The following is a 19,319-nucleotide window of genomic DNA, read 5'->3' on the forward strand; positions in this document are numbered from 1 at the left end:
TTTATTGTATTTAAAATCAATGTTTGTTACAAGAGATGATAGTTTAGTTACAGATAAAGCATCCTGGGCATCGAAAAGAGGGAGAAATTATTTCTTGCAAATGTCATCGGGGTGCTTCTCTTTTTCTCTAGTCCTACTGTCTTTGCTTCTCCTTCCTCCTGTCACTTCAGGAGGCAGCTTGAGGACTGGAAAAGAGTTTTTCATTCATACGCCCTGGTTACTCAAGTCTGTTCCTTAGAGAATCCTTCAGCGAGCAACTTGATCTCCCCGAGATATGATTTCTTATTGCAAGATGTGTAAAATATCTGACCCATAAGGGGTCATCCATGCTTGGTGGCCTGTCATTAAGAGGCCCATTTTAATACAATATAAGCGATTTTATGGTGTTCTTTGATGTTAAGGAAAAAGACGGTTTTGAAAATCAGAGAATTTTCTAAGATAAAAATAACTCCGTTGACTCTATTGAAACATGTAAATAATAATGCATGTCATGCATTACGCCATTTACTCTTGTGTAATTAATAAGTCACGGAGATGAAAAGTACAACATGGGGAACATAGGACAAAAGCAAAGAGTAAATTGAAAACTGTCAGGTTTATTTGAAATGTATTAGTCACATTTAATGACTCAAGCAAAGTTAGTATGTATAATTGGTGGTAAGGAAAATCCAAACATTTTCTGTTACAAATACTTAAAAAAATCTTCAAAGGGACTAGAAGTTCTCCTTTCTAAAGTCCTTTGGAGGCATTAGCATAGATTTTATGAAGGTGGGCAAAATCAGCGCCCCTGGTACACGAAACCTAGATCTAAGGATTCAGTCTGTTAAACTCACGCTTTGTCTATACCCGTCTCTCCTGGCATCTCTTTGCCAAAACTTGGCAAAGCTTTATTTTAATACCTGGTAAAAGCACAGAAAGTATTTCCTTCATCACTTCTCTTTATTTTCCTAAAGTACTACTGGCAGCTGATTGCCCCTTGAATTACTAATTTCATCCTCACTAATGAAAGTAATATTTAATCTCAGACTTTTGTGTTTTGGTCGTTCTCAGTGATCATTCTGATTTTCATTTTGAAAATCATCTTAGTATGTGTGTGTGCCTCTGCCAAAACAGAGGAAGAAAACCTCCTACTGTCATTGACAGTGGAATTTGTTATCATTTTTCTGTTTGTAATTATTAGGGATGGAATTGACCGTTTCAGTTCAGGAAAAGCAACCATGTTCATAGTGCGTGTGTGATAGAACCATAAAATACACACTGAGCTATTAGTAAGATTTTTAATTATAAGAAAAGTAGGCTTTTTGAAATTCACTTGATGATGCAGTAAAAGTTTTTTAAATGTGTTTCAATATTAACAAAGCAGGAGGGGTGCCTGGTGGCTCAGTCAGTTGAACGTCTGACTCGATTTCAGCTCAGGTCATGATCCCAGGGTCGTGGAATGGAGCCCCCATGTCCGGCTCTGGGCCGAGGTTCTCTTAAGATTCTCTCTCCTTCTCTCTCTGCCTCTCCCCGACTTGCACACACTCTCTCTCTGTCATTCAAAATAAATAAACATTTTTTAAAAATAACAACAGGGGAAATAATAAAATATTTTCATCAAAGAATATTTATAGTAGAAGTATTTTCCAGAGGACAAGTATTTTCCAGTATTCTGGTTCTCCTCCACCTGGGCACGTTGTAGGATTGTAATTTTCTGACCTGTGTGGTTGGATGTGGCAAGTGTAAGTTGAAGAAACAACTTTATGAGTCAACTGCCTTGTATTCTTTCATGAGAAGGTCCATCAGGTGCTGCCATAAGAGGGGACACAGGAGAGGCTCAAGAAGACAAAGTTGATTATACTCACGGGTCCTAGAGAGACAGTCACTGAACTCAAGAGGGACCACAAAGAGGGCATCGAGGGAGTGTGTCAGCCAAGCGGGTAAGGAGGTGAGGAGGTGAGACAGAGAGGGGGAGGCAGGGAAAAGGGAAAGAGAGGGGACCTCTGGGCAAGTGCTTTTCCTGGAGGTCAGAGTGGAGTACCCCCGAGAACGGCAGGAGATGTAACTGTACGGTTGATGTCACTAGGTCACAGTCAGGGTGAAAAGGGTTATTGCGTCCGGGGCCAGGCTTACCTCACTTTCTCCTGGTCATGTGGGCAAGGTGCTTAGAGCCTGTTTTGGGGATGTTGAGGCAGCAGGAAACCATGAAGCTTTAAATTTTACAACGCAGAAGCATGTAATGGCTTTTCATTTCCTAAATTAGTGCCAGAAAAATACAGCACATTTCACCTTGTCTGTAATTCCAACATTCCACTGTGCTGAATACTACTAGTTTACTAAAGAAATATCTAGTAAAGGAAGATGAGTTTTGCTTTGAATGACTTTTTCTTTTCCTTCCTCATGTCCTATTTTAGATCTTTTTCAAATATGTTTGTTCTTATTTTACAGTCTTACTCTTTCATTGTGATTTCTGTTTATTTGTGAATGTCTCTGAATTCCATTTTAGAACCTTTGAGACTGGTGTTATCTCAGATCCACGGGGTTGTAACTTACCAACTGGTCAAGCTTACTGTCTCTGGTACCACAGCGTATAGGTTTTCATTCCATGGCTGCCGCTGACAACCTGTGTGACCCTGGGCGAGTCATGTAACATCTGTGCGTCTCGCTTTCACATTTGTAAACTTGGATAACAATAGTACCTACTCAGAGAGTTGTGATAAAGATCAAAGTAGCTTTCGTAGTAACACTAGAGGAACCCGGATGAGCCTGTAGCATTTAAGTCCTACTGAAGAGTCTGCAGCTATCACTATGTTTGTGACCCCCTGGTCTTGCTCACTTGTTCAGGGTATCTGCAGACTTCTTTCTTCTTCCCTTCTCAAAGCCATTCACTGAACGTGCAATATTTTATCTAGAATCGTTAGGTTAGAGGGTTTCAGGATGGTGTGGCCTGGCATGTTGTTGGATGTAGAATCCATTCAGTTAAATATTTCTTATAATTGTCTGCTGGGTTCTACTAAAATATCTATATTGGGATAGAACCATATATGTTTATACAGCCAAAGAAAATAATTTAAGCCAGCATAATTGAGGCAAACCCTTTTGTATTTACCAACATTATACAAGTGGTTCTTTCAATGTAAGAAATTAAGTTTATTTAAAAAAATGTTTTTATATTTATTTATTTTTGAGACCGAGAGACAGAGCATGAGGGGAGGGGCGGAGAGAGAGGAGACACAGAATCTGAAGCAGGCTCCAGGCTCCTGAGCTGTCAGCACAGAGCCCCACATGGGGCTCAAACCCACAAACCATGAGATCATGACCTGGGCTGAAGTCACATGCTTAACCAACCAAGCCACCCATGTGCCCCAAGAAATTAAGTATTTTTATAAAAACATCTGTTTTGGAGAGATACAGATATAGATATACATACACATATACATATAGATATATAGATATATAGATATATATATTTTATAGAAACAAAGAATTAAAATAACTAGGGTCACCTGAGTGGCTCATTTGATTAAGTGTCCAACATTGGCTTAAGTCATGATCTCATGGTTCAGAAGTTTAAGCCCTGCGTGGGGCTCTGTGCTGACAGCTCAGAGCCTGGAGCCTGGAGCCTGTTTCAGATTCTGTGTTTTCCTCTCTATCTGCCCCTCCCCACTCACACTGTCTCTCTCTCAAAACTAAACATTTAAAAAATAAATAAAATAACGAAAGATTTTAATAGGTTATATATTTTTAAAATCTATTTTATCCTTCTCAATCTCTATTTTATTTAAACACTCAAAAGCAGCCTTTTTTGTCAAATCCTCTTTGAGAGAAACCAATATTGAGGTCGAAATACTTGCAACAATGAAATGATCTAACAGAGACTTTATAATACGGTTTTTCTTAATCGTCTTACAAATTTGTCAATAAGCTATTTTTTAAAATATTAAAAGATATTACTCCACCCCTCCTCTTCCTTGCAAAAAAGATAAAAAATTAAATCCATCCATTTCTGCCATTGTACAATTATTGTGATTAATTGTTCTCATCAAATCCGGCCAACTCTGGTAAAATAAACCTTACCATTGACCTACTAAGGGACTTCTTAGCAATGAAAGTTTCTCTTCTGAGATTTGAACTGTAGGAAAAAACCATGAGGCTACTGAGAGAACACAGCATGATTAAAGACCAGTCCTCCTTAAAAATAAAAGTTTAATTTTTTACGTGGTGCAACTTTAAACTATTTACATCAGTTTCGGTATTTCACCTTCTATTCCAAAGAATTTATGAATGATTCAACAGCACCAAGGGACAAAATGTAAAGAAACAGATGTTAATAGGAATATCTTTTTCTCAAGTGTAGTACGTGCCTGTTTTTACTGAGTTCACTCTACATTGGCCTAAAATTCACTTTGCATTTTATTTCATAGAATGTTAAATTTAATATTCAATTTTATTCTATGTGTGTAAATATATATATATATGTATATATATATATACATATATACATATATATACTAGTCCGTTAATTTATTATATATACGTATATAATCTATCATATATACACATAGTATTTAACTTTTCTAGTTCAAATCCAGTGTTGTATTCTGCTCTTTACTATCTGTCTGTGAATCATTGCCAGTGTCCACTTATTTAATAGATTACTACATGAAATTTATCCTTAGAAATAACACCACTTAATTATAATCTGTAGAATGAAAGTGAACATCCATAAGGATACACTATCAAGATTACAGTACGTTCCGTGTGTTTGCATGGGGGGGTCAGGAATTTCTACATCCCTGTTTCAAGTTCACATCAAAAGTGAATCCTCAAAATCGGTGTCACAATCATTCGTACAGTTCACACGTAAGGGTGACTGACAGCTCTTAAGCCCTCCCTTTCCTTCTGCCCCACATCCAGGGAAGTTGATAAGAAAACTCAGGTGTTCACTTCTTTTAATGCCTGCCCCCTGGGAAGTCCCAGCACCTCAAGACCTGGACCAAACAAGGGAACTGTCACTCTAGCTTAAGCCTGTAACCACATTAAAAGCCAAACCAGTCTCAACTTGACGCAGAGCTCCCTGCTCGCCCCATAAAACCTCATTAGGTGAATAGTAAATGTTTCCAGACCTTTTGGGGCATCATCACTCTTGACATCTGGATGAATTTTGGCTTGAGGTCCACCCAGTATTTTTGGAGTGTCCACAACAGGTATTATTTAATTAGCTGGTAAATGAACAAAGAATTTGGAGTGGAAAGGGATTCATCTAGTTTTACTTAGGATGGTTCTGAAGTGGCTTGCGATGTATATTTAGGTGTGCCAAGTATACCATTGGCCATAAGTGTGGACACTGGGAGTGAGTCTGAGCTGGTGGCAGGTTGAACATAGCATGTTTATGATAATCAAGGGCTGGGGCAGGGCGCAATGGGCTCACCCAGGAGGTAAATAAAGTAAGAAGGTGAAGGCCAAGCATATTGCTTTTGCTTGGTTCCACTTCTGTATTTACTACTCCTTCTGCTCTTTACCATGTCTCCTTGAGACACTATTCTCACTAATGGATTCAACCTTTATGAGCATGACTTAACTGCAACCTACCTGGAAGCCACAGATGATTTGTTTTTACGTAAAAGAGCAATTTGATTTTAGCAAATAGAGAAAGAATGGTACTCCCAGAAATTGGTTATTACCAGGCTCAACCTTATCATTGTGTCTACAGGGTAAGAATGTAATCATTAGTTCGAGTTTTGTAGGGACTTACAGTTAACTGGGAATATCAAACTGTGAGACCTGCTAATTAGAGTTATACAGTTATATTTAAGGCCGCTGAAATCTGCTACTTCTTAAGTTTAAAAGTTAGTACAGAGGTTGGAGGGAAGATGGCGGCGTAGGAGGACGCTGGGCCCACCGCGCGTCCTGCTGATCACTTAGATTCCACCCACACCTGCCTAAAGAACCCAGAAAACCGCCAGAGGATTAGCAGAACGGAGTCTCCGGAGCCGAGCGCCGACGAGAGGCCCACGGAAGAGGGGAGGAAGGGCGGCGAGGCGGTGCGCGCTCCACGGACTGGCGGGAGGGAGCCGGGGCGGAGGGGCGGCTCGCCGGCCAAGCAGAGCCCCCGAGTCGGGCTGGCAAAAGCGGAGGGGCCGGACGGACTGTGTTCCGACAGCAAGCGCGACTTAGCGTCTGGGAGGTCAGAAGTGAACAGCTCTGCTCAGAAAGCGGGAAGGCTGGAGGACAAAGGGAGGGAGAGCTGCTGAGCCCCCGGACGGCAGAGCTCAGCTTGGCGGGGAACAAAGGCGCTCGCCAGCGCCATCTCCCCCGCCCATCCCCCAGCCAAAATCCCAAAGGGAACCTGTTCCTGCCAGGGAACTTGCTGGCTCCGCGCAAACACCCAACTCTGTGCTTCTGCAGAGCCAAACCTCCGGCAGCGGATCTGACTCCCTCCCGCTGCCACAGGGCCCCTCCTGAAGTGGATCACCTAAGGAGAAGTGAGCTAAGCCTGCCCCTCCTGCCCCCGTGCACCTTGCCTACCCACCCCAGCTAATACGCCAGCTCCCCAGCACCACAAGCCTGGCAGTGTGCAAATAGCCTAGACGGGCCACGCCACCCCACAGTGAATCCCGCCCCTAGGAGAGGGGAAGAGAAGGCACACACCGGTCTGACTGTGGCCCCAGCGGTGGGCTGGGGGCAGACATCAGGTCGGACTGCGGCCCCGCCCACCAACTCCAGTTATACACCACAGCACGGGGGAAGTGCCCTGCGGGTCCTCACCGCTCCAGGGACTATCCAAAATGACCAAACGGAAGAATTCCCCTCAGAAGAATCTCCAGGAAATAACAACAGCTAATGAACTGATCAAAAAGGATTTAAATAATATAACAGAAAGTGAATTTAGAATAATAGTCATAAAATTAATCGCTGGGCTTGAAAACAGTATACAGGACAGCAGAGAATCCCTTGCCACAGAGATCAAGGGACTAAGGAACAGTCACGAGGAGCTGAAAAACGCTTTAAACGAAATGCAAAACAAAATGGAAACCACGACGGCTCGGATTGAAGAGGCAGAGGAGAGAATAGGTGAATTAGAAGATAAAGTTATGGAGAAAGAGGAAGCTGAAAGAAAGAGAGATAAAAAAATCCAGGAGTATGAGGGGAAAATTAGAGAACTAAGTGATACACTAAAAAGAAATAATATACGCATAATTGGTATCCCAGAGGAGGAAGAGAGAGGGAAGGGTGCTGAAGGGGTACTTGAAGAAATTATAGCTGAGAACTTCCCTGAACTGGGGAAGGAAAAAGGCATTGAAATCCAAGAGGCACAGAGAACTCCCTTCAGACATAACTTGAATCGATCTTCTGCACGACATATCACAGTGAAACTGGCAAAATACAAGGAAAAAGAGAAAATTCTGAAAGCAGCTAGGGATAAACGTGCTCTAACATATAAAGGGAGACCTTTAAGACTTATGACAGCTCTCTCTACTGAAACTTGGCAGGCCAGAAAGGAATGGCAGGAGATCTTCAATGTGATGAACAGAAAAAATATGCAGCCAAGAATCCTTTATCCAGCAAGTCACTTAGAATATAAGGAGGATAAAGGTCTTGCCAAACAAACAAAAACTGAAGGAATTTGTCACCACGAAACCAGCCCTACAAGAGATCCTAAGGGGGATCCTGTGAGACAAAGTACCAGAGACATCACTACAAGCATGAAACATACAGACATCACAATGACTCTAAACCCGTATCTTTCTATAATAACACTGAATGTAAATGGATTAAATGCGCCAACCAAAAGACATAGGCTATCAGAATGGATAAAAAAACAAGACCCATCTATTGGCTGTCTACAAGAGACTCATTTTAGATCTGAGGACACCTTTAGATTGAGAGTGAGGGGATGGAGAACTATTTATCATGCTACTGGAAGCCAAAAGAAAGCTGGAGTAGCCATACTTATATCAGACAAACTAGACTTTAAATTAAAGGCTGTAACAAGAGATGAAGAAGGGCATTATATAATAATCAGAGGGTCTATCCATCAGGAAGACCTAACAATTATAAATGTCTATGTGCCAAATACCGGAGCCCCCAGATATATAAAACAATTACTCATAAACATAAGCAACCTTATTAATAAGAATGTGGTCATTGCAGGGGACTTTAACACCCCACTTTCAGAAATGGATAGATCATCTAGACACACAGTCAATAAAGAAACAAGGGCCCTGAATGATACATTGGATCAGATGGACTTGACAGATATATTTAGAACTCTGCATCCCAAAGCAACAGAATATACTTTCTTCTCGAGTGCACATGGAACAGTCTCCAAGATAGATCACAAACTGGGTCACAAAACAGCCCTTCATAAGTTTACAAGAATTGAAATTATACCATGCATACTTTCACCACAATGCTATGAAGCTTGAAATCAACCAGAGGAAAAAGTCTGGAAAACCTCCAAAAGCATGGAGGTTAAAGAACACCCTACTAACGAATGAGTGGGTCAACCAGGCAATTAGAGAAGAAATTAAAAAATATATGGAAACAAATGAAAATGAAAATACAACAATCCAAACGCTTTGGGACACAGCGAAGGCAGTCCTGAGAGGAAAATACATTGCAATCCAGGCCTATCTCAAGAAACAAGAAAAATCCCAAGTACAAAATCTAACAGCACACCTAAAGGAAATAGAAGCAGAACAGCAAAGGCAACCTAAACCCAGCAGAAGAAGAGAAATCATAAAGATCAGAGCAGAAATAAACAATATAGAATCTAAAAAAACTGTAGAGCAGATCAACGAAACCAAGAGTTGGTTTTTTGAAAATATAAACAAAATTGATAAACCTCTAGCCAGGCTTCTCAAAAAGAAAAGGGAGATGACCCAAATAGATAAAATCATGAATGAAAATGGAATTATTACAACCAATCCCTCAGAGATACAAACAATTATCAGGGAATACTATGAAAAATTATATGTCAACCAATTGGACAACCTGGAAGAAATGGACAAATTCCTAAACACCCACACTCTTCCAAAACTCAATCAGGAGGAAATAGAAAGCTTGAACAGACCCATAACCAGCGAAGAAATTGAATTGGTTATCAAAAATCTCCCAACAAATAAGAGTCCAGGACCAGATGGCTTCCCAGGGGAGTTCTACCAGACGTTTAAAACAGAGATAATACCTATCCTTCTCAAGCTATTCCAAGAAATAGAAAGGGAAGGAAAACTTCCAGACTCATTCTATGAAGCCGGTATTACTTTGATTCCTAAACCAGACAGAGACCCAGTAAAAAAAGAGAACTACAGGCCAATATCTCTGATGAATATGGATGCAAAAATTCTCAATAAGTTACTAGCAAATAGAATTCAACAGCATATAAAAAGAATTATTCACCATGATCAAGTGGGATTCATTCCTGGGATGCAGGGCTGGTTCAACATTCGCAAATCCATCAACGTGATACATCACATTAACAAAAAAAAAAGAGAAGAACCATATGATCCTGTCAATCGATGCAGAAAAGGCCTTTGACAAAATCCAGCACCCTTTCTTAATAAAAACCCTTGAGAAAGTCGGGATAGAAGGAACATACTTAAAGATCATAAAAGCCATTTATGAAAAGCCCACAGCTAACATCATCCTCAACGGGGAAAAACTGAGAGCTTTTTCCCTGAGATCAGGAACACGACAGGGATGCCCACTCGCACCGCTGTTGTTTAACATAGTGCTGGAAGTTCTAGCATCAGCAATCAGACAACAAAAGGAAATCAAAGGCATCAAAATTGGCAAAGATGAAGTCAAGCTTTCGCTTTTTGCAGATGACATGATATTATACATGGAAAATCCGATAGACTCCACCAAAAGTCTGCTAGAACTGATACATGAATTCAGCAAAGTTGCAGGATACAAAATCATTGTACAGAAATCAGTTGCATTCTTATACACTAACAATGAAGCAACAGAAAGACAAATAAAGAAACTGATCCCATTCACAATTGCACCAAGAAGCATAAAATACCTAGGAATAAATCTAACCAAAGATGTAAAAGATCTGTATGCTGAAAACTATAGAAAACTTATGAAGGTAATTGAAGAAGATATAAAGAAATGGAAAGACATTCCCTGCTCATGGATTGGAAGAATAAATATTGTTAAAATGTCAATACTACCCAAAGCAATCTACACATTCAATGCAATCCCAATCAAAATTGCACCAGCATTCTTCTCGAAACTAGAACAAGCAATCCTAAAATTCATATGGAACCACAAAAGGCCCCGAATAGCCAAAGTAATTTTGAAGAAGAAGACCAAAGCAGGAGGCATCACAATCCCAGACTTTAGCCTCTACTACAAAGCTGTCATCATCAAGACAGCATGGTATTGGCATAAAAACAGACACATAGACCAATGGAATAGAATAGAAACCCCAGAACTAGACCCACAAACGTATGGCCAACTCATCTTTGACAAAGCAGGAAAGAACATCCAATGGAAAAAAGACAGTCTCTTTAACAAATGGTGCTGGGAGAACTGGACAGCAACATGCAGAAGGTTGAAACTAGACCACTTTCTCACACCATTCACAAAAATAAACTCAAAATGGATAAAGGACCTGAATGTGAGACAGGAAACCATCAAAACCTTAGAGGAGAAAGAAGGAAAAGACCTCTCTGACCTCAGCCGTAGCAAACTCTTACTCGGCACATCCCCAAAGGCAAGGGAATTAAAAGCAAAAGTGAATTACTGGGACCTTATGAAGATAAAAAGCTTCTGCACAACAAAGGAAACAACCAACAAAACTAAAAGGCAACCAACGGAATGGGAAAAGATATTTGCAAATGACATATCGGACAAAGGGCTAGTATCCAAAATCTATAAAGAGCTCACCAAACTCCACACCCTAAAAACAAATAACCCAGTGAAGAAATGGGCAGAAAACATGAATAGACACTTCTCTAAAGAAGACATCCGGATGGCCAACAGGCACATGACAAGATGCTCAACGTCGCTCCTCATCAGGGAAATACAAATCAAAACCACACTCAGATATCACCTCACGCCAGTCAGAGTGGCCAAAATGAAGAAATCAGGAGACTATAGATGCTGGAGAGGATGTGGAGAGACGGGAACCCTCTTGCACTGTTGGTGGGAATGCAAATTGGTGCAGCCGCTCTGGAAAGCAGTGTGGAGGTTCCTCAGAAAATTAAAAATAGACCTACCCTATGACCCAGCAATAGCACTGCTAGGAATTTCCCCATGGGATACAGGAGTGCTGATGCACAGGGGCACTTGTACCCCAATGTTTATAGCAGCACTGTCAACAATAGCCAAATTATGGAAAGAGCCTAAATGTCCATCAACTGATGAATGGATAAAGAAATTGTGGTTTATATACACAATGGAATACTACGTGGCAATGAGAAAAAACGAAATATGGCCTTTTGTAGCAACGTGGATGGAACTGGAGAGTGTGATGCTAAGTGAAATAAGCCATACAGAGAAAGACAGATACCATATGGTTTCACTCTTATGTGGATCCTGAGAAATGTAACAGAAGCCCATGGGGGAGGGGAAGGAAAAAAAAAAAAGAGGTTAGAGTGGGAGAGAGCCAAAGCATAAGAGACTGTTAAAAACTGAGAACAAACTGAGGGTTGATGGGGGGTGGGAGGGAGGGCAGGGTGGGTGATGGGTATTGAGGAGGGCACCTTTTGGGATGAGCACTGGGTGTTGTATGGAAACCAATTTGACAGTAAATTTCATATATTAAAAAATAAAAAATAAAAAAAAATAAAAAAATAAAAGTTAGTACATATTATTATTCAAAACTAACAGGGATAAATGAAAATAATCTTTTTCTTTTAGGTCAATCTTTTAAAATCCCAGTGTTCATAACCAAGACAACTAAATCAACATTTCAGGGTTGGGTCCCAGGCACAAGTAATTTTTAAATCTCCACATGTGATTCCAATGTGCACCCAGGGTTCAGGAGTATCTCTACAGGTGAATTGGCATTAGTAGAAATAGACAATGTTCAGGTCTTAATTTTTAAATGTATTCTACATCTTGTTTCAGAATGGATTTAAGGTATTGCACATGGCTGTGCTGATTAAAATATAACTGCTATTCAACTAATTAGGCCTTTGTTAAATGAAAAAGGTAGGCCTTTATAGCTCCATTTTAGATAAGACAGTTGAGGCTTAGAAGGATCAAAGCATGGTGGCTCAGTCAGTTAAGTGTCTGACTTCGGCTCAGGTCATGATCTTGTAGTTTGTGAGTTCGAGCCCCTCGTCAGACTCTGTGCCCACAGCTCGGAGCCTGGAGCCTGTTTTGAATTCTGTGTCTCCCTCTCTGTCTGCCCCTCCCCTGCTCATGCTCCGTCTCTCTCTCTCTCTCTCTCTCTCTCTCTCTCTAAAAAATAAATATCAGAAAAACAAACAAAAAAAATGTTAAAAAAGGAAGGATCAAGGCACTTTCCCAAAAATACACAACTAGTGAGTAATGGAGAACTCATTTAAAACCCAGTTTTTCTTGTTATTTTCATAAGTTATTTCACCTAGGCAACAAAGCTCAGTGAGTCATAGGTTAGGAATTCAGGATTTTTAATATTTTGTTCATCAAGTACTCTGAGAATTTGTCATATTTAGTTTCCCCATCTCTCAAAATAATATTAAATTGTAGCATTTTTTCTAAGTAGGCTCCACACCCAATGTAGTGCTTGAACTCATGACTCTGAGATCAAGAGTTGGGTGCTGTACCTAGTGAGCCAGCCAGGCGCCCCAAATTTTTAGAATTTTTAAGAAGACATGATTCACTAAACATTTAAAAAAGTTTGTATAAAAGTGACCAAAAGCCTAGGAATTTTAAGAGGTAGCTCTCTTTTATATTATTATTATTATTATTGTCATTGTTGAAGTATAGTCGACATAGGATGTTACAGTAGTTTCAATTCTGTACGTCATTCACTGTCACCACAACAAATGTAGTCACCATCTGTCACCATACAACGTTAGGACAATGTATTCCCTATGTTGTACTCTTCAATTCAATTTATTCAATTCAATTCTTATTATTTCTTTTTTTTTCAATTCTTATTATTTCACTGCTTATTTATACTATAACTGAAAGTTTCTAACTCTTCATCCCCTTGACCTATTTGCCCTCTGGCGACCACCAGTTTGTTCTCTGTATTTAAGAGCCTGGGTTTGTTTGCTTGTTTTTCACATTCCACATAAGTAAAACCTTGGATTGTGAGTAACTTGTTCTGTGTTACGCAAGAAGAGCAGACATTTCTAATAAATTTTAACTTGGGGGCGGCTGGGTGGCTCAGTCGGTTAAGCATCCGACTTCGGCTCAGGTCATGATCTTGCAGTCCGCGAGTTCGATCCCCCACTATGAGCTCTGCCCGGACAGCTCAGAGCCTGGAGACTATGTCAGAGTCTGTGTCTCCCTCTCTCCCTGCCCCTCCCCTGCTCACTCTCTCTCTCTCTCAAAAATAAATAAACATAAAAAAAATTAAAACATTTTAACTTGATGCATGAGCGATATCTTGCATTATGAGTAGTGCGTGATGCCAAATGTCACACTATCACAACTGAGCCAGTGGTTCCTCTCTCTCTCTCTCTCTCTCTCTCTCTCTCTCTCTCTCTTTTCTCCCCCCACCTCTCACCGTGGGATTGTGGGTGATTGGCTCCCATGCTCAGATGCTCAGTGTCAGGCCACGGTGTTTGGCAGAAATCGGTGGTTTTTCAGAACATTGGAAGGTGCCAACATCTGGCACTAGTGTAATTTTTGTCACTTCAAAGAACCCATGGACAGTCCTTTGCTTTCCCACCCAAGGGTGAGTTTAGGAATGCCTTGCTTCATTCTCGGTCAGGCTGCCTGCAGATAGAGACCCTTTCCTCTGCTGCCTTATTGCCAGTTCCATTAAACACAGTATATGACGAGAGTTTATTAATAATGTACTATAGTCAACATCCGTTAGTGATAGTGAAAGCCATCCTGCACAATAACCCTCCTCTCTCTTGTCTCCCTCACACCAGCCACCAAGAGTTTCAAAAGTAAGTGCTGGCTAATTAGTTTTTCTTTATATTTTGTATTTTCTTTATTATTTTGTATTGTATTACAGTATTGGAATAATTTTTATGTGAATATTTTTGGGTCGTGGAATGAATCATCTGAGCTTCCATTATTTCTTATGGAGAAATTCACTTTGATATACAATGCTTTGGATTACAAGCATGTTTTGGGAACAAATTGTGTTTGCAAACCAAGGTTCTACCATATAAGGAGAATTGTATGGTATTTGTCTCTCTATGTCTGACTTACTTCACTTAGCATAATATCCTCTGGGTCCATCCCTATTGTTGCAGATGGCAAAATTTTATTGTTTTTTTTATGGCTGAGAAGTGCTCCATTTTGTGTGTGTGTGTGTGTGTGTGTGTGTGTGCAGACACACACACACCACATCTTCTTTGTCCATTCATTCATTGACGCACACTTAGGTTGTTTCCATATGTCGGCTGCCATAAACATAGTTGTGCATGTATCTTTTTGAATTAGTGTTTTTGTTTTCTTTGGGTAAATACCAAGAAGTGGAGTTACTGGATTGTATGATATTCCTTTTTTTAATTTTTTGAGAACACTCCATACTGTTGACCACAGTGGTTGCACCAATTTACATTCTTACCAAGAGTACAGCAGGGTTTCTTTTTCTCCATATCCTCAACAACACTTGTTATGTTTTGTCTTTTTGATGCTAGCCATTCTGACAGGTGTAAGGTTTTTGCCTTGTTTTGGTTTCAGTTTGCATTTCCTTGATGATGAGTGATGCTGAGCATCTTTTCATGTTCCTGTTGGCATGTATATATATATATATATATATATATATATATATATATATACACACACATGCATATATATATATATATATATATATACACACACACACACACGTACATATATATACATACACACACACATATATAATATAGAATATTATATATATGTTGTATATATTTATATATTATATATATTAAGTTCTATGTATTATAATTATGTATTTATTTTGAGAGAGAAGGAGAGGGCTCATAAGAACATACAGAAGGGGCAGAAGAGGGGCAGAGAGAGAATCCTAAGCAGGCTCCGCACTGTAAGCACAGAGTCTGATGTCAGGCTTAGTCTCATGAACCGTGAGATCATGACCTGAGCTGAAATCAAGAGTTGGATGCTTAACCAGCTGAGCCACCCAGATGCCTCATTTCTTTATATATTTTGTATATTAACCTCTATCTGGTATATCATTTACAAATATCTTCTCCCATTCACTAGGTTACCCTTTTGTTTTATTGATGATCTCCTTCACTATGCAAAAGCTTTTTATTTTGATGTAGTCCCAATAGTTTATTTTTGCTTTTGTTTCTCTTGATTGCAAAAGCATACCTATAAATATGTTGCTATGACTGATATTGTAGAGATTACTGTCTTTGTTTTGTTTTGGTTTTTTTTTTTTAGGAGTTTTATGGTTTCAGGTCTTACATTTAGGCCTTAATCTAACATTTTGAGTTGTGTGTGTGTGTGTGTGTGTGTGTGTGTATTGGTATGAGAAAGTGGTCCAGTTTCATTACTTTGCAAATGGCTTTCCAGTTTTCCCAGCACCATTTGTTGAAAATATTGTTTTTTCCCCATTATATATTCTTTCCTCCTTTGTTGTAGACTAATTGACCACACAAATGTGGGCTTTTCTCTGGGCTGTATTCTGTTCCATTGGTTTTTGTGACTGTTTTTGTTCCTGTGCCATAGAGTTTTGATTACTCTAGCTTTGTAGTTTACCTCACATTCTGGGATTGTGATACATCTGACTCTGTTCCTCTTTCTTAAGATTGTTTTGGCTATTCACGGTGTCTCTGGTTCCATCCTAATTTTAGGATTATTTGTTCTGGTTCTGTGAAAAATGTTAATGGTATTTTGATAGGGATTGATTTGAATCCATAGGTTGCTTTGGGTAGTATAGACATAACAATATTAATCCTTCCAATCCACGAGCATGGTATATCTTTCCATTTGTGTCATCTTCTAATTCTTTCATCAATGTCTTACAGTTTTCAGTGTTTAGGTCTTTCACATTTTGGTTAAGTATATTCCTAGGTATTTTATTCTGTTTAGTGCAGTTACAAATGGGATTGTTTCCTTAATTTCTCTTTCTCCTCCTTTGTTAATAGTGTATAGAAATGTGACAGACTTCCATATATTAATTTTGTGTCCTGTGACTTTATTGAACTCATCTATTAGTTTGAAGAGTTTTTTGGTGGTATCTTTAGAGTTTTTTATGTATAGTATAATGTTATCTGAAAATAGTGACAGTTTTACCCTTTTCTCATCAATTTGGATGCCTTGTATTTCTTTTTCTCATCTAATTACTACTGCTAGGACTTCCAGTACTACGTTAAATAGAAGTGCTGAGAGTGAACATCCTTGTCTTATTCCAGTTCTTACAGGACACATTTTCAGTTTTTCACCATTGAGTATGATGTTCACTGTAGGTTTTTCATATTTGGCCTTTATTATGTTGAGGTATCTTCCTTCTAAACACACTTTGTTGAGAGTTTTTATTATAAACAGATGTTGCACTTTGTCAGATGCTTTTTTTTGCATCTATTGACTTGATCATATGGTTCTTATCTTTCTCATTGTTAATGTGATTTATCATGTTCATTCATTTGCAAATATTGAACCACTTTTGCATCCTTGGAATAAATGTCACTTGATCAAGGTGAATGATCCTTTTACTGTATTGTTAAATTTGGTTTGGTAATATTTTGTTGAGGATTTTTGCATCTATGTTGATCAAGGATACTGACCTGTAGTTTTCTTTCCTCCTCCTCCTCCTCCTCCTCCTCCTCCTCCTCCTCCTCCTCCTCCTCCTCCTCCTCTGTTTTCATCATCATTTTTTGGGGGGGAACCATGTCTGGTTTTGCTATCAGAATAATGCTGGCTTCACAGAATAAATATGGATTTTTCTTTTCCTCTTCTATTTTTTGGTATAGTCTGCGAAAAAAGGTTTTACCTCTTCTTTAGATGTTTGGTAGATTTCACCTGGCAAGCCGTCTGGCCCTGGACTTTTATTTCTTGGGAATTTTTTGATTGCCAATTCAATTTTGTTCCTAGTAGTCAGTCTGTTCAAATTTTCTAGTTCTTCCTGACTCAGTTTTGGGAGACTGTATGATTGTAAAAATTTATTCATTTCTTCTATGTTTTCCAATTCATTGACATTTAATTTTTATAGTATCTTGTTGTAATTCTTTATCTTTCTGTTGTGTCAGGGTTTTTTCCTCTTTCTTCATTTTGCTTATTTGAGTGTCCCACCCCCATCTTTTTTTATGAATCTGACTAAAGTTTTATCAAATTTATTTATTTTTTAAGGAAACAGCTGTTAGCTATATTTACCTTTTCTACTCTTTTTTCTTTAACTTATTTCTGTTATAATCTTTATAATTGCCTTCCTTCTACTAAATTTAGGCTTTGTTTTTTCTTCTTTTTTTAGTTTCTTTAGATGTAAGTTTAGAGGTGAGCAGTTAGATGGGATGAGCACACAGTGCTAGTCTGGTAGATGGAGAGTGTTAGCACTGCTTCCCACAGGCCTCTAGCCATCTAGGCTGGGGGCAGGGGTAAGACAAATGGTGCCTGCCAACATCCTTGTTCTTGGGGGAATCACCTGTAGAGCCCTGCCCGCCCCCCCCCCACGGCACACATTCTAAGATTAGTCAGTAAATGTCCTGCATGTGTAACCCAGGCACTTTTTAAACTGCTGCTTCTGTGCTCTGTCTCTGGCCCAGTTATTTAGTTTACTGGCTCTTAATGGTAGGGACTCAGTTTCCTCTTGCCCTCTAGCTCTCCTGGTGTTATGTCTGGCTGATTTTCAAAGCCAGACATTGTGGGTACTCATCTTCCCAGTGTGGTTCTTCAGGGCCGGGGTTGCCAGTGGGGGGGGTCCTGACACCCTTGTTCTGTTATGCTTGTGATGTGTGTACATTTTGTGGTTAGTTGCTCCGGGGCTTTGGCTCCTGACCTCATCTCCACTCCTTCTACCCTTTTCAGTGTGGCCTCTTCTCTATGACCAGCTGCGGAAGATCTGTTCTGCCAGGCTTCAGCTCATTGTTAGAGTTAGTTGAATAGATGTGGCCATCGCCTTGGTGTGTCTGTGGGATGAGGTGAGCTCAGGACCCTGCTATTCTGCCATCTTCCCTACTCTGCTCTCAGAGTAACTATTTTTATCTTCAAGTAAAAGCCCTACCAAACAACTGTGAGAATTTTAAAATCTATTGTAGTGTCTTCGTCATATCCATATCTTCCTTTTTGAGAAACAATCGTAACTTTAGACAACTTCAGATATAATTTCTGACCTCTTACAACAGCAGGCTTGACATTTTAGTTATTCTTCACTTACTAGTAGGAAATCCCCAGAGTTTCTTTTTTATGAAACAGCTACAAAATATTTAGTTCAACTGCCATCAAAACATCATCTACTCAATTTTTGTTACTCAACTACAGGGCCCCTAAATTCTCAAAATCCAGAGATCATATTCAGAGAAGGAAAAACCAGGCTCTTCCTGGAAAGTTTTCAAAGGGGCATTAGCCACAGTGGTTTAGTGTAACCAACATGATGAATCATGTGCTAAATTGGATTTATAACTTTTTATCGTTATAAAAGTTTTATTTAGGTTATAAAATCTCTTGGAAAACAATAGAAAAATAATTATGGAAAAATGTTAGAATCACATTTTACAAATATATTTTGGCTTAATATAACGGCCCATCAGCTATTTCTGATATTAAGAATGAGTTAAATTGGAGGGCATATATTCCTGTAGCTTATTCAATAAATGTGCCGTAAGTAATATTTCTCTCATAGATAACTTCCCAGTGCATAGTTGAGCATGAGAGGCAAAGATAGTACACCAAAAGTGTTTGAAACTGTTAAAATTAATTAAGAGAACATTTTTCTTACAGTTTTTCAAATGCTATCTTTCCAAGTATCTTCTGAATATTTAAAATGTCTTTGTTTTTCCTCCTTGAAGATATAAAAGCTAGGCATTTTAATTAGCTGGAAGTTAATAAATTCAATGCTACAGCTTATACTGTGTGGAGAGTCTTGTCAAGTTTTTAATCAAACAAATAAATCATACACGTGATTATGGAACACCCCAAATTAGGAAGCCAGTGCCTACCACTGTACAGCCCTGGTTTGAGGGGTGATCCTCATGGATGTGAGAGTAATTCCCTCCATCTGTCAGCGATTGGTCCACAAACCTAGCCCTATACCAGCTGGTGCATAG

The sequence above is a fragment of the Neofelis nebulosa genome, chromosome 3 (genome assembly GCF_028018385.1).
Source record: "Neofelis nebulosa isolate mNeoNeb1 chromosome 3, mNeoNeb1.pri, whole genome shotgun sequence".
NCBI lineage: Eukaryota > Metazoa > Chordata > Mammalia > Carnivora > Felidae > Neofelis > Neofelis nebulosa.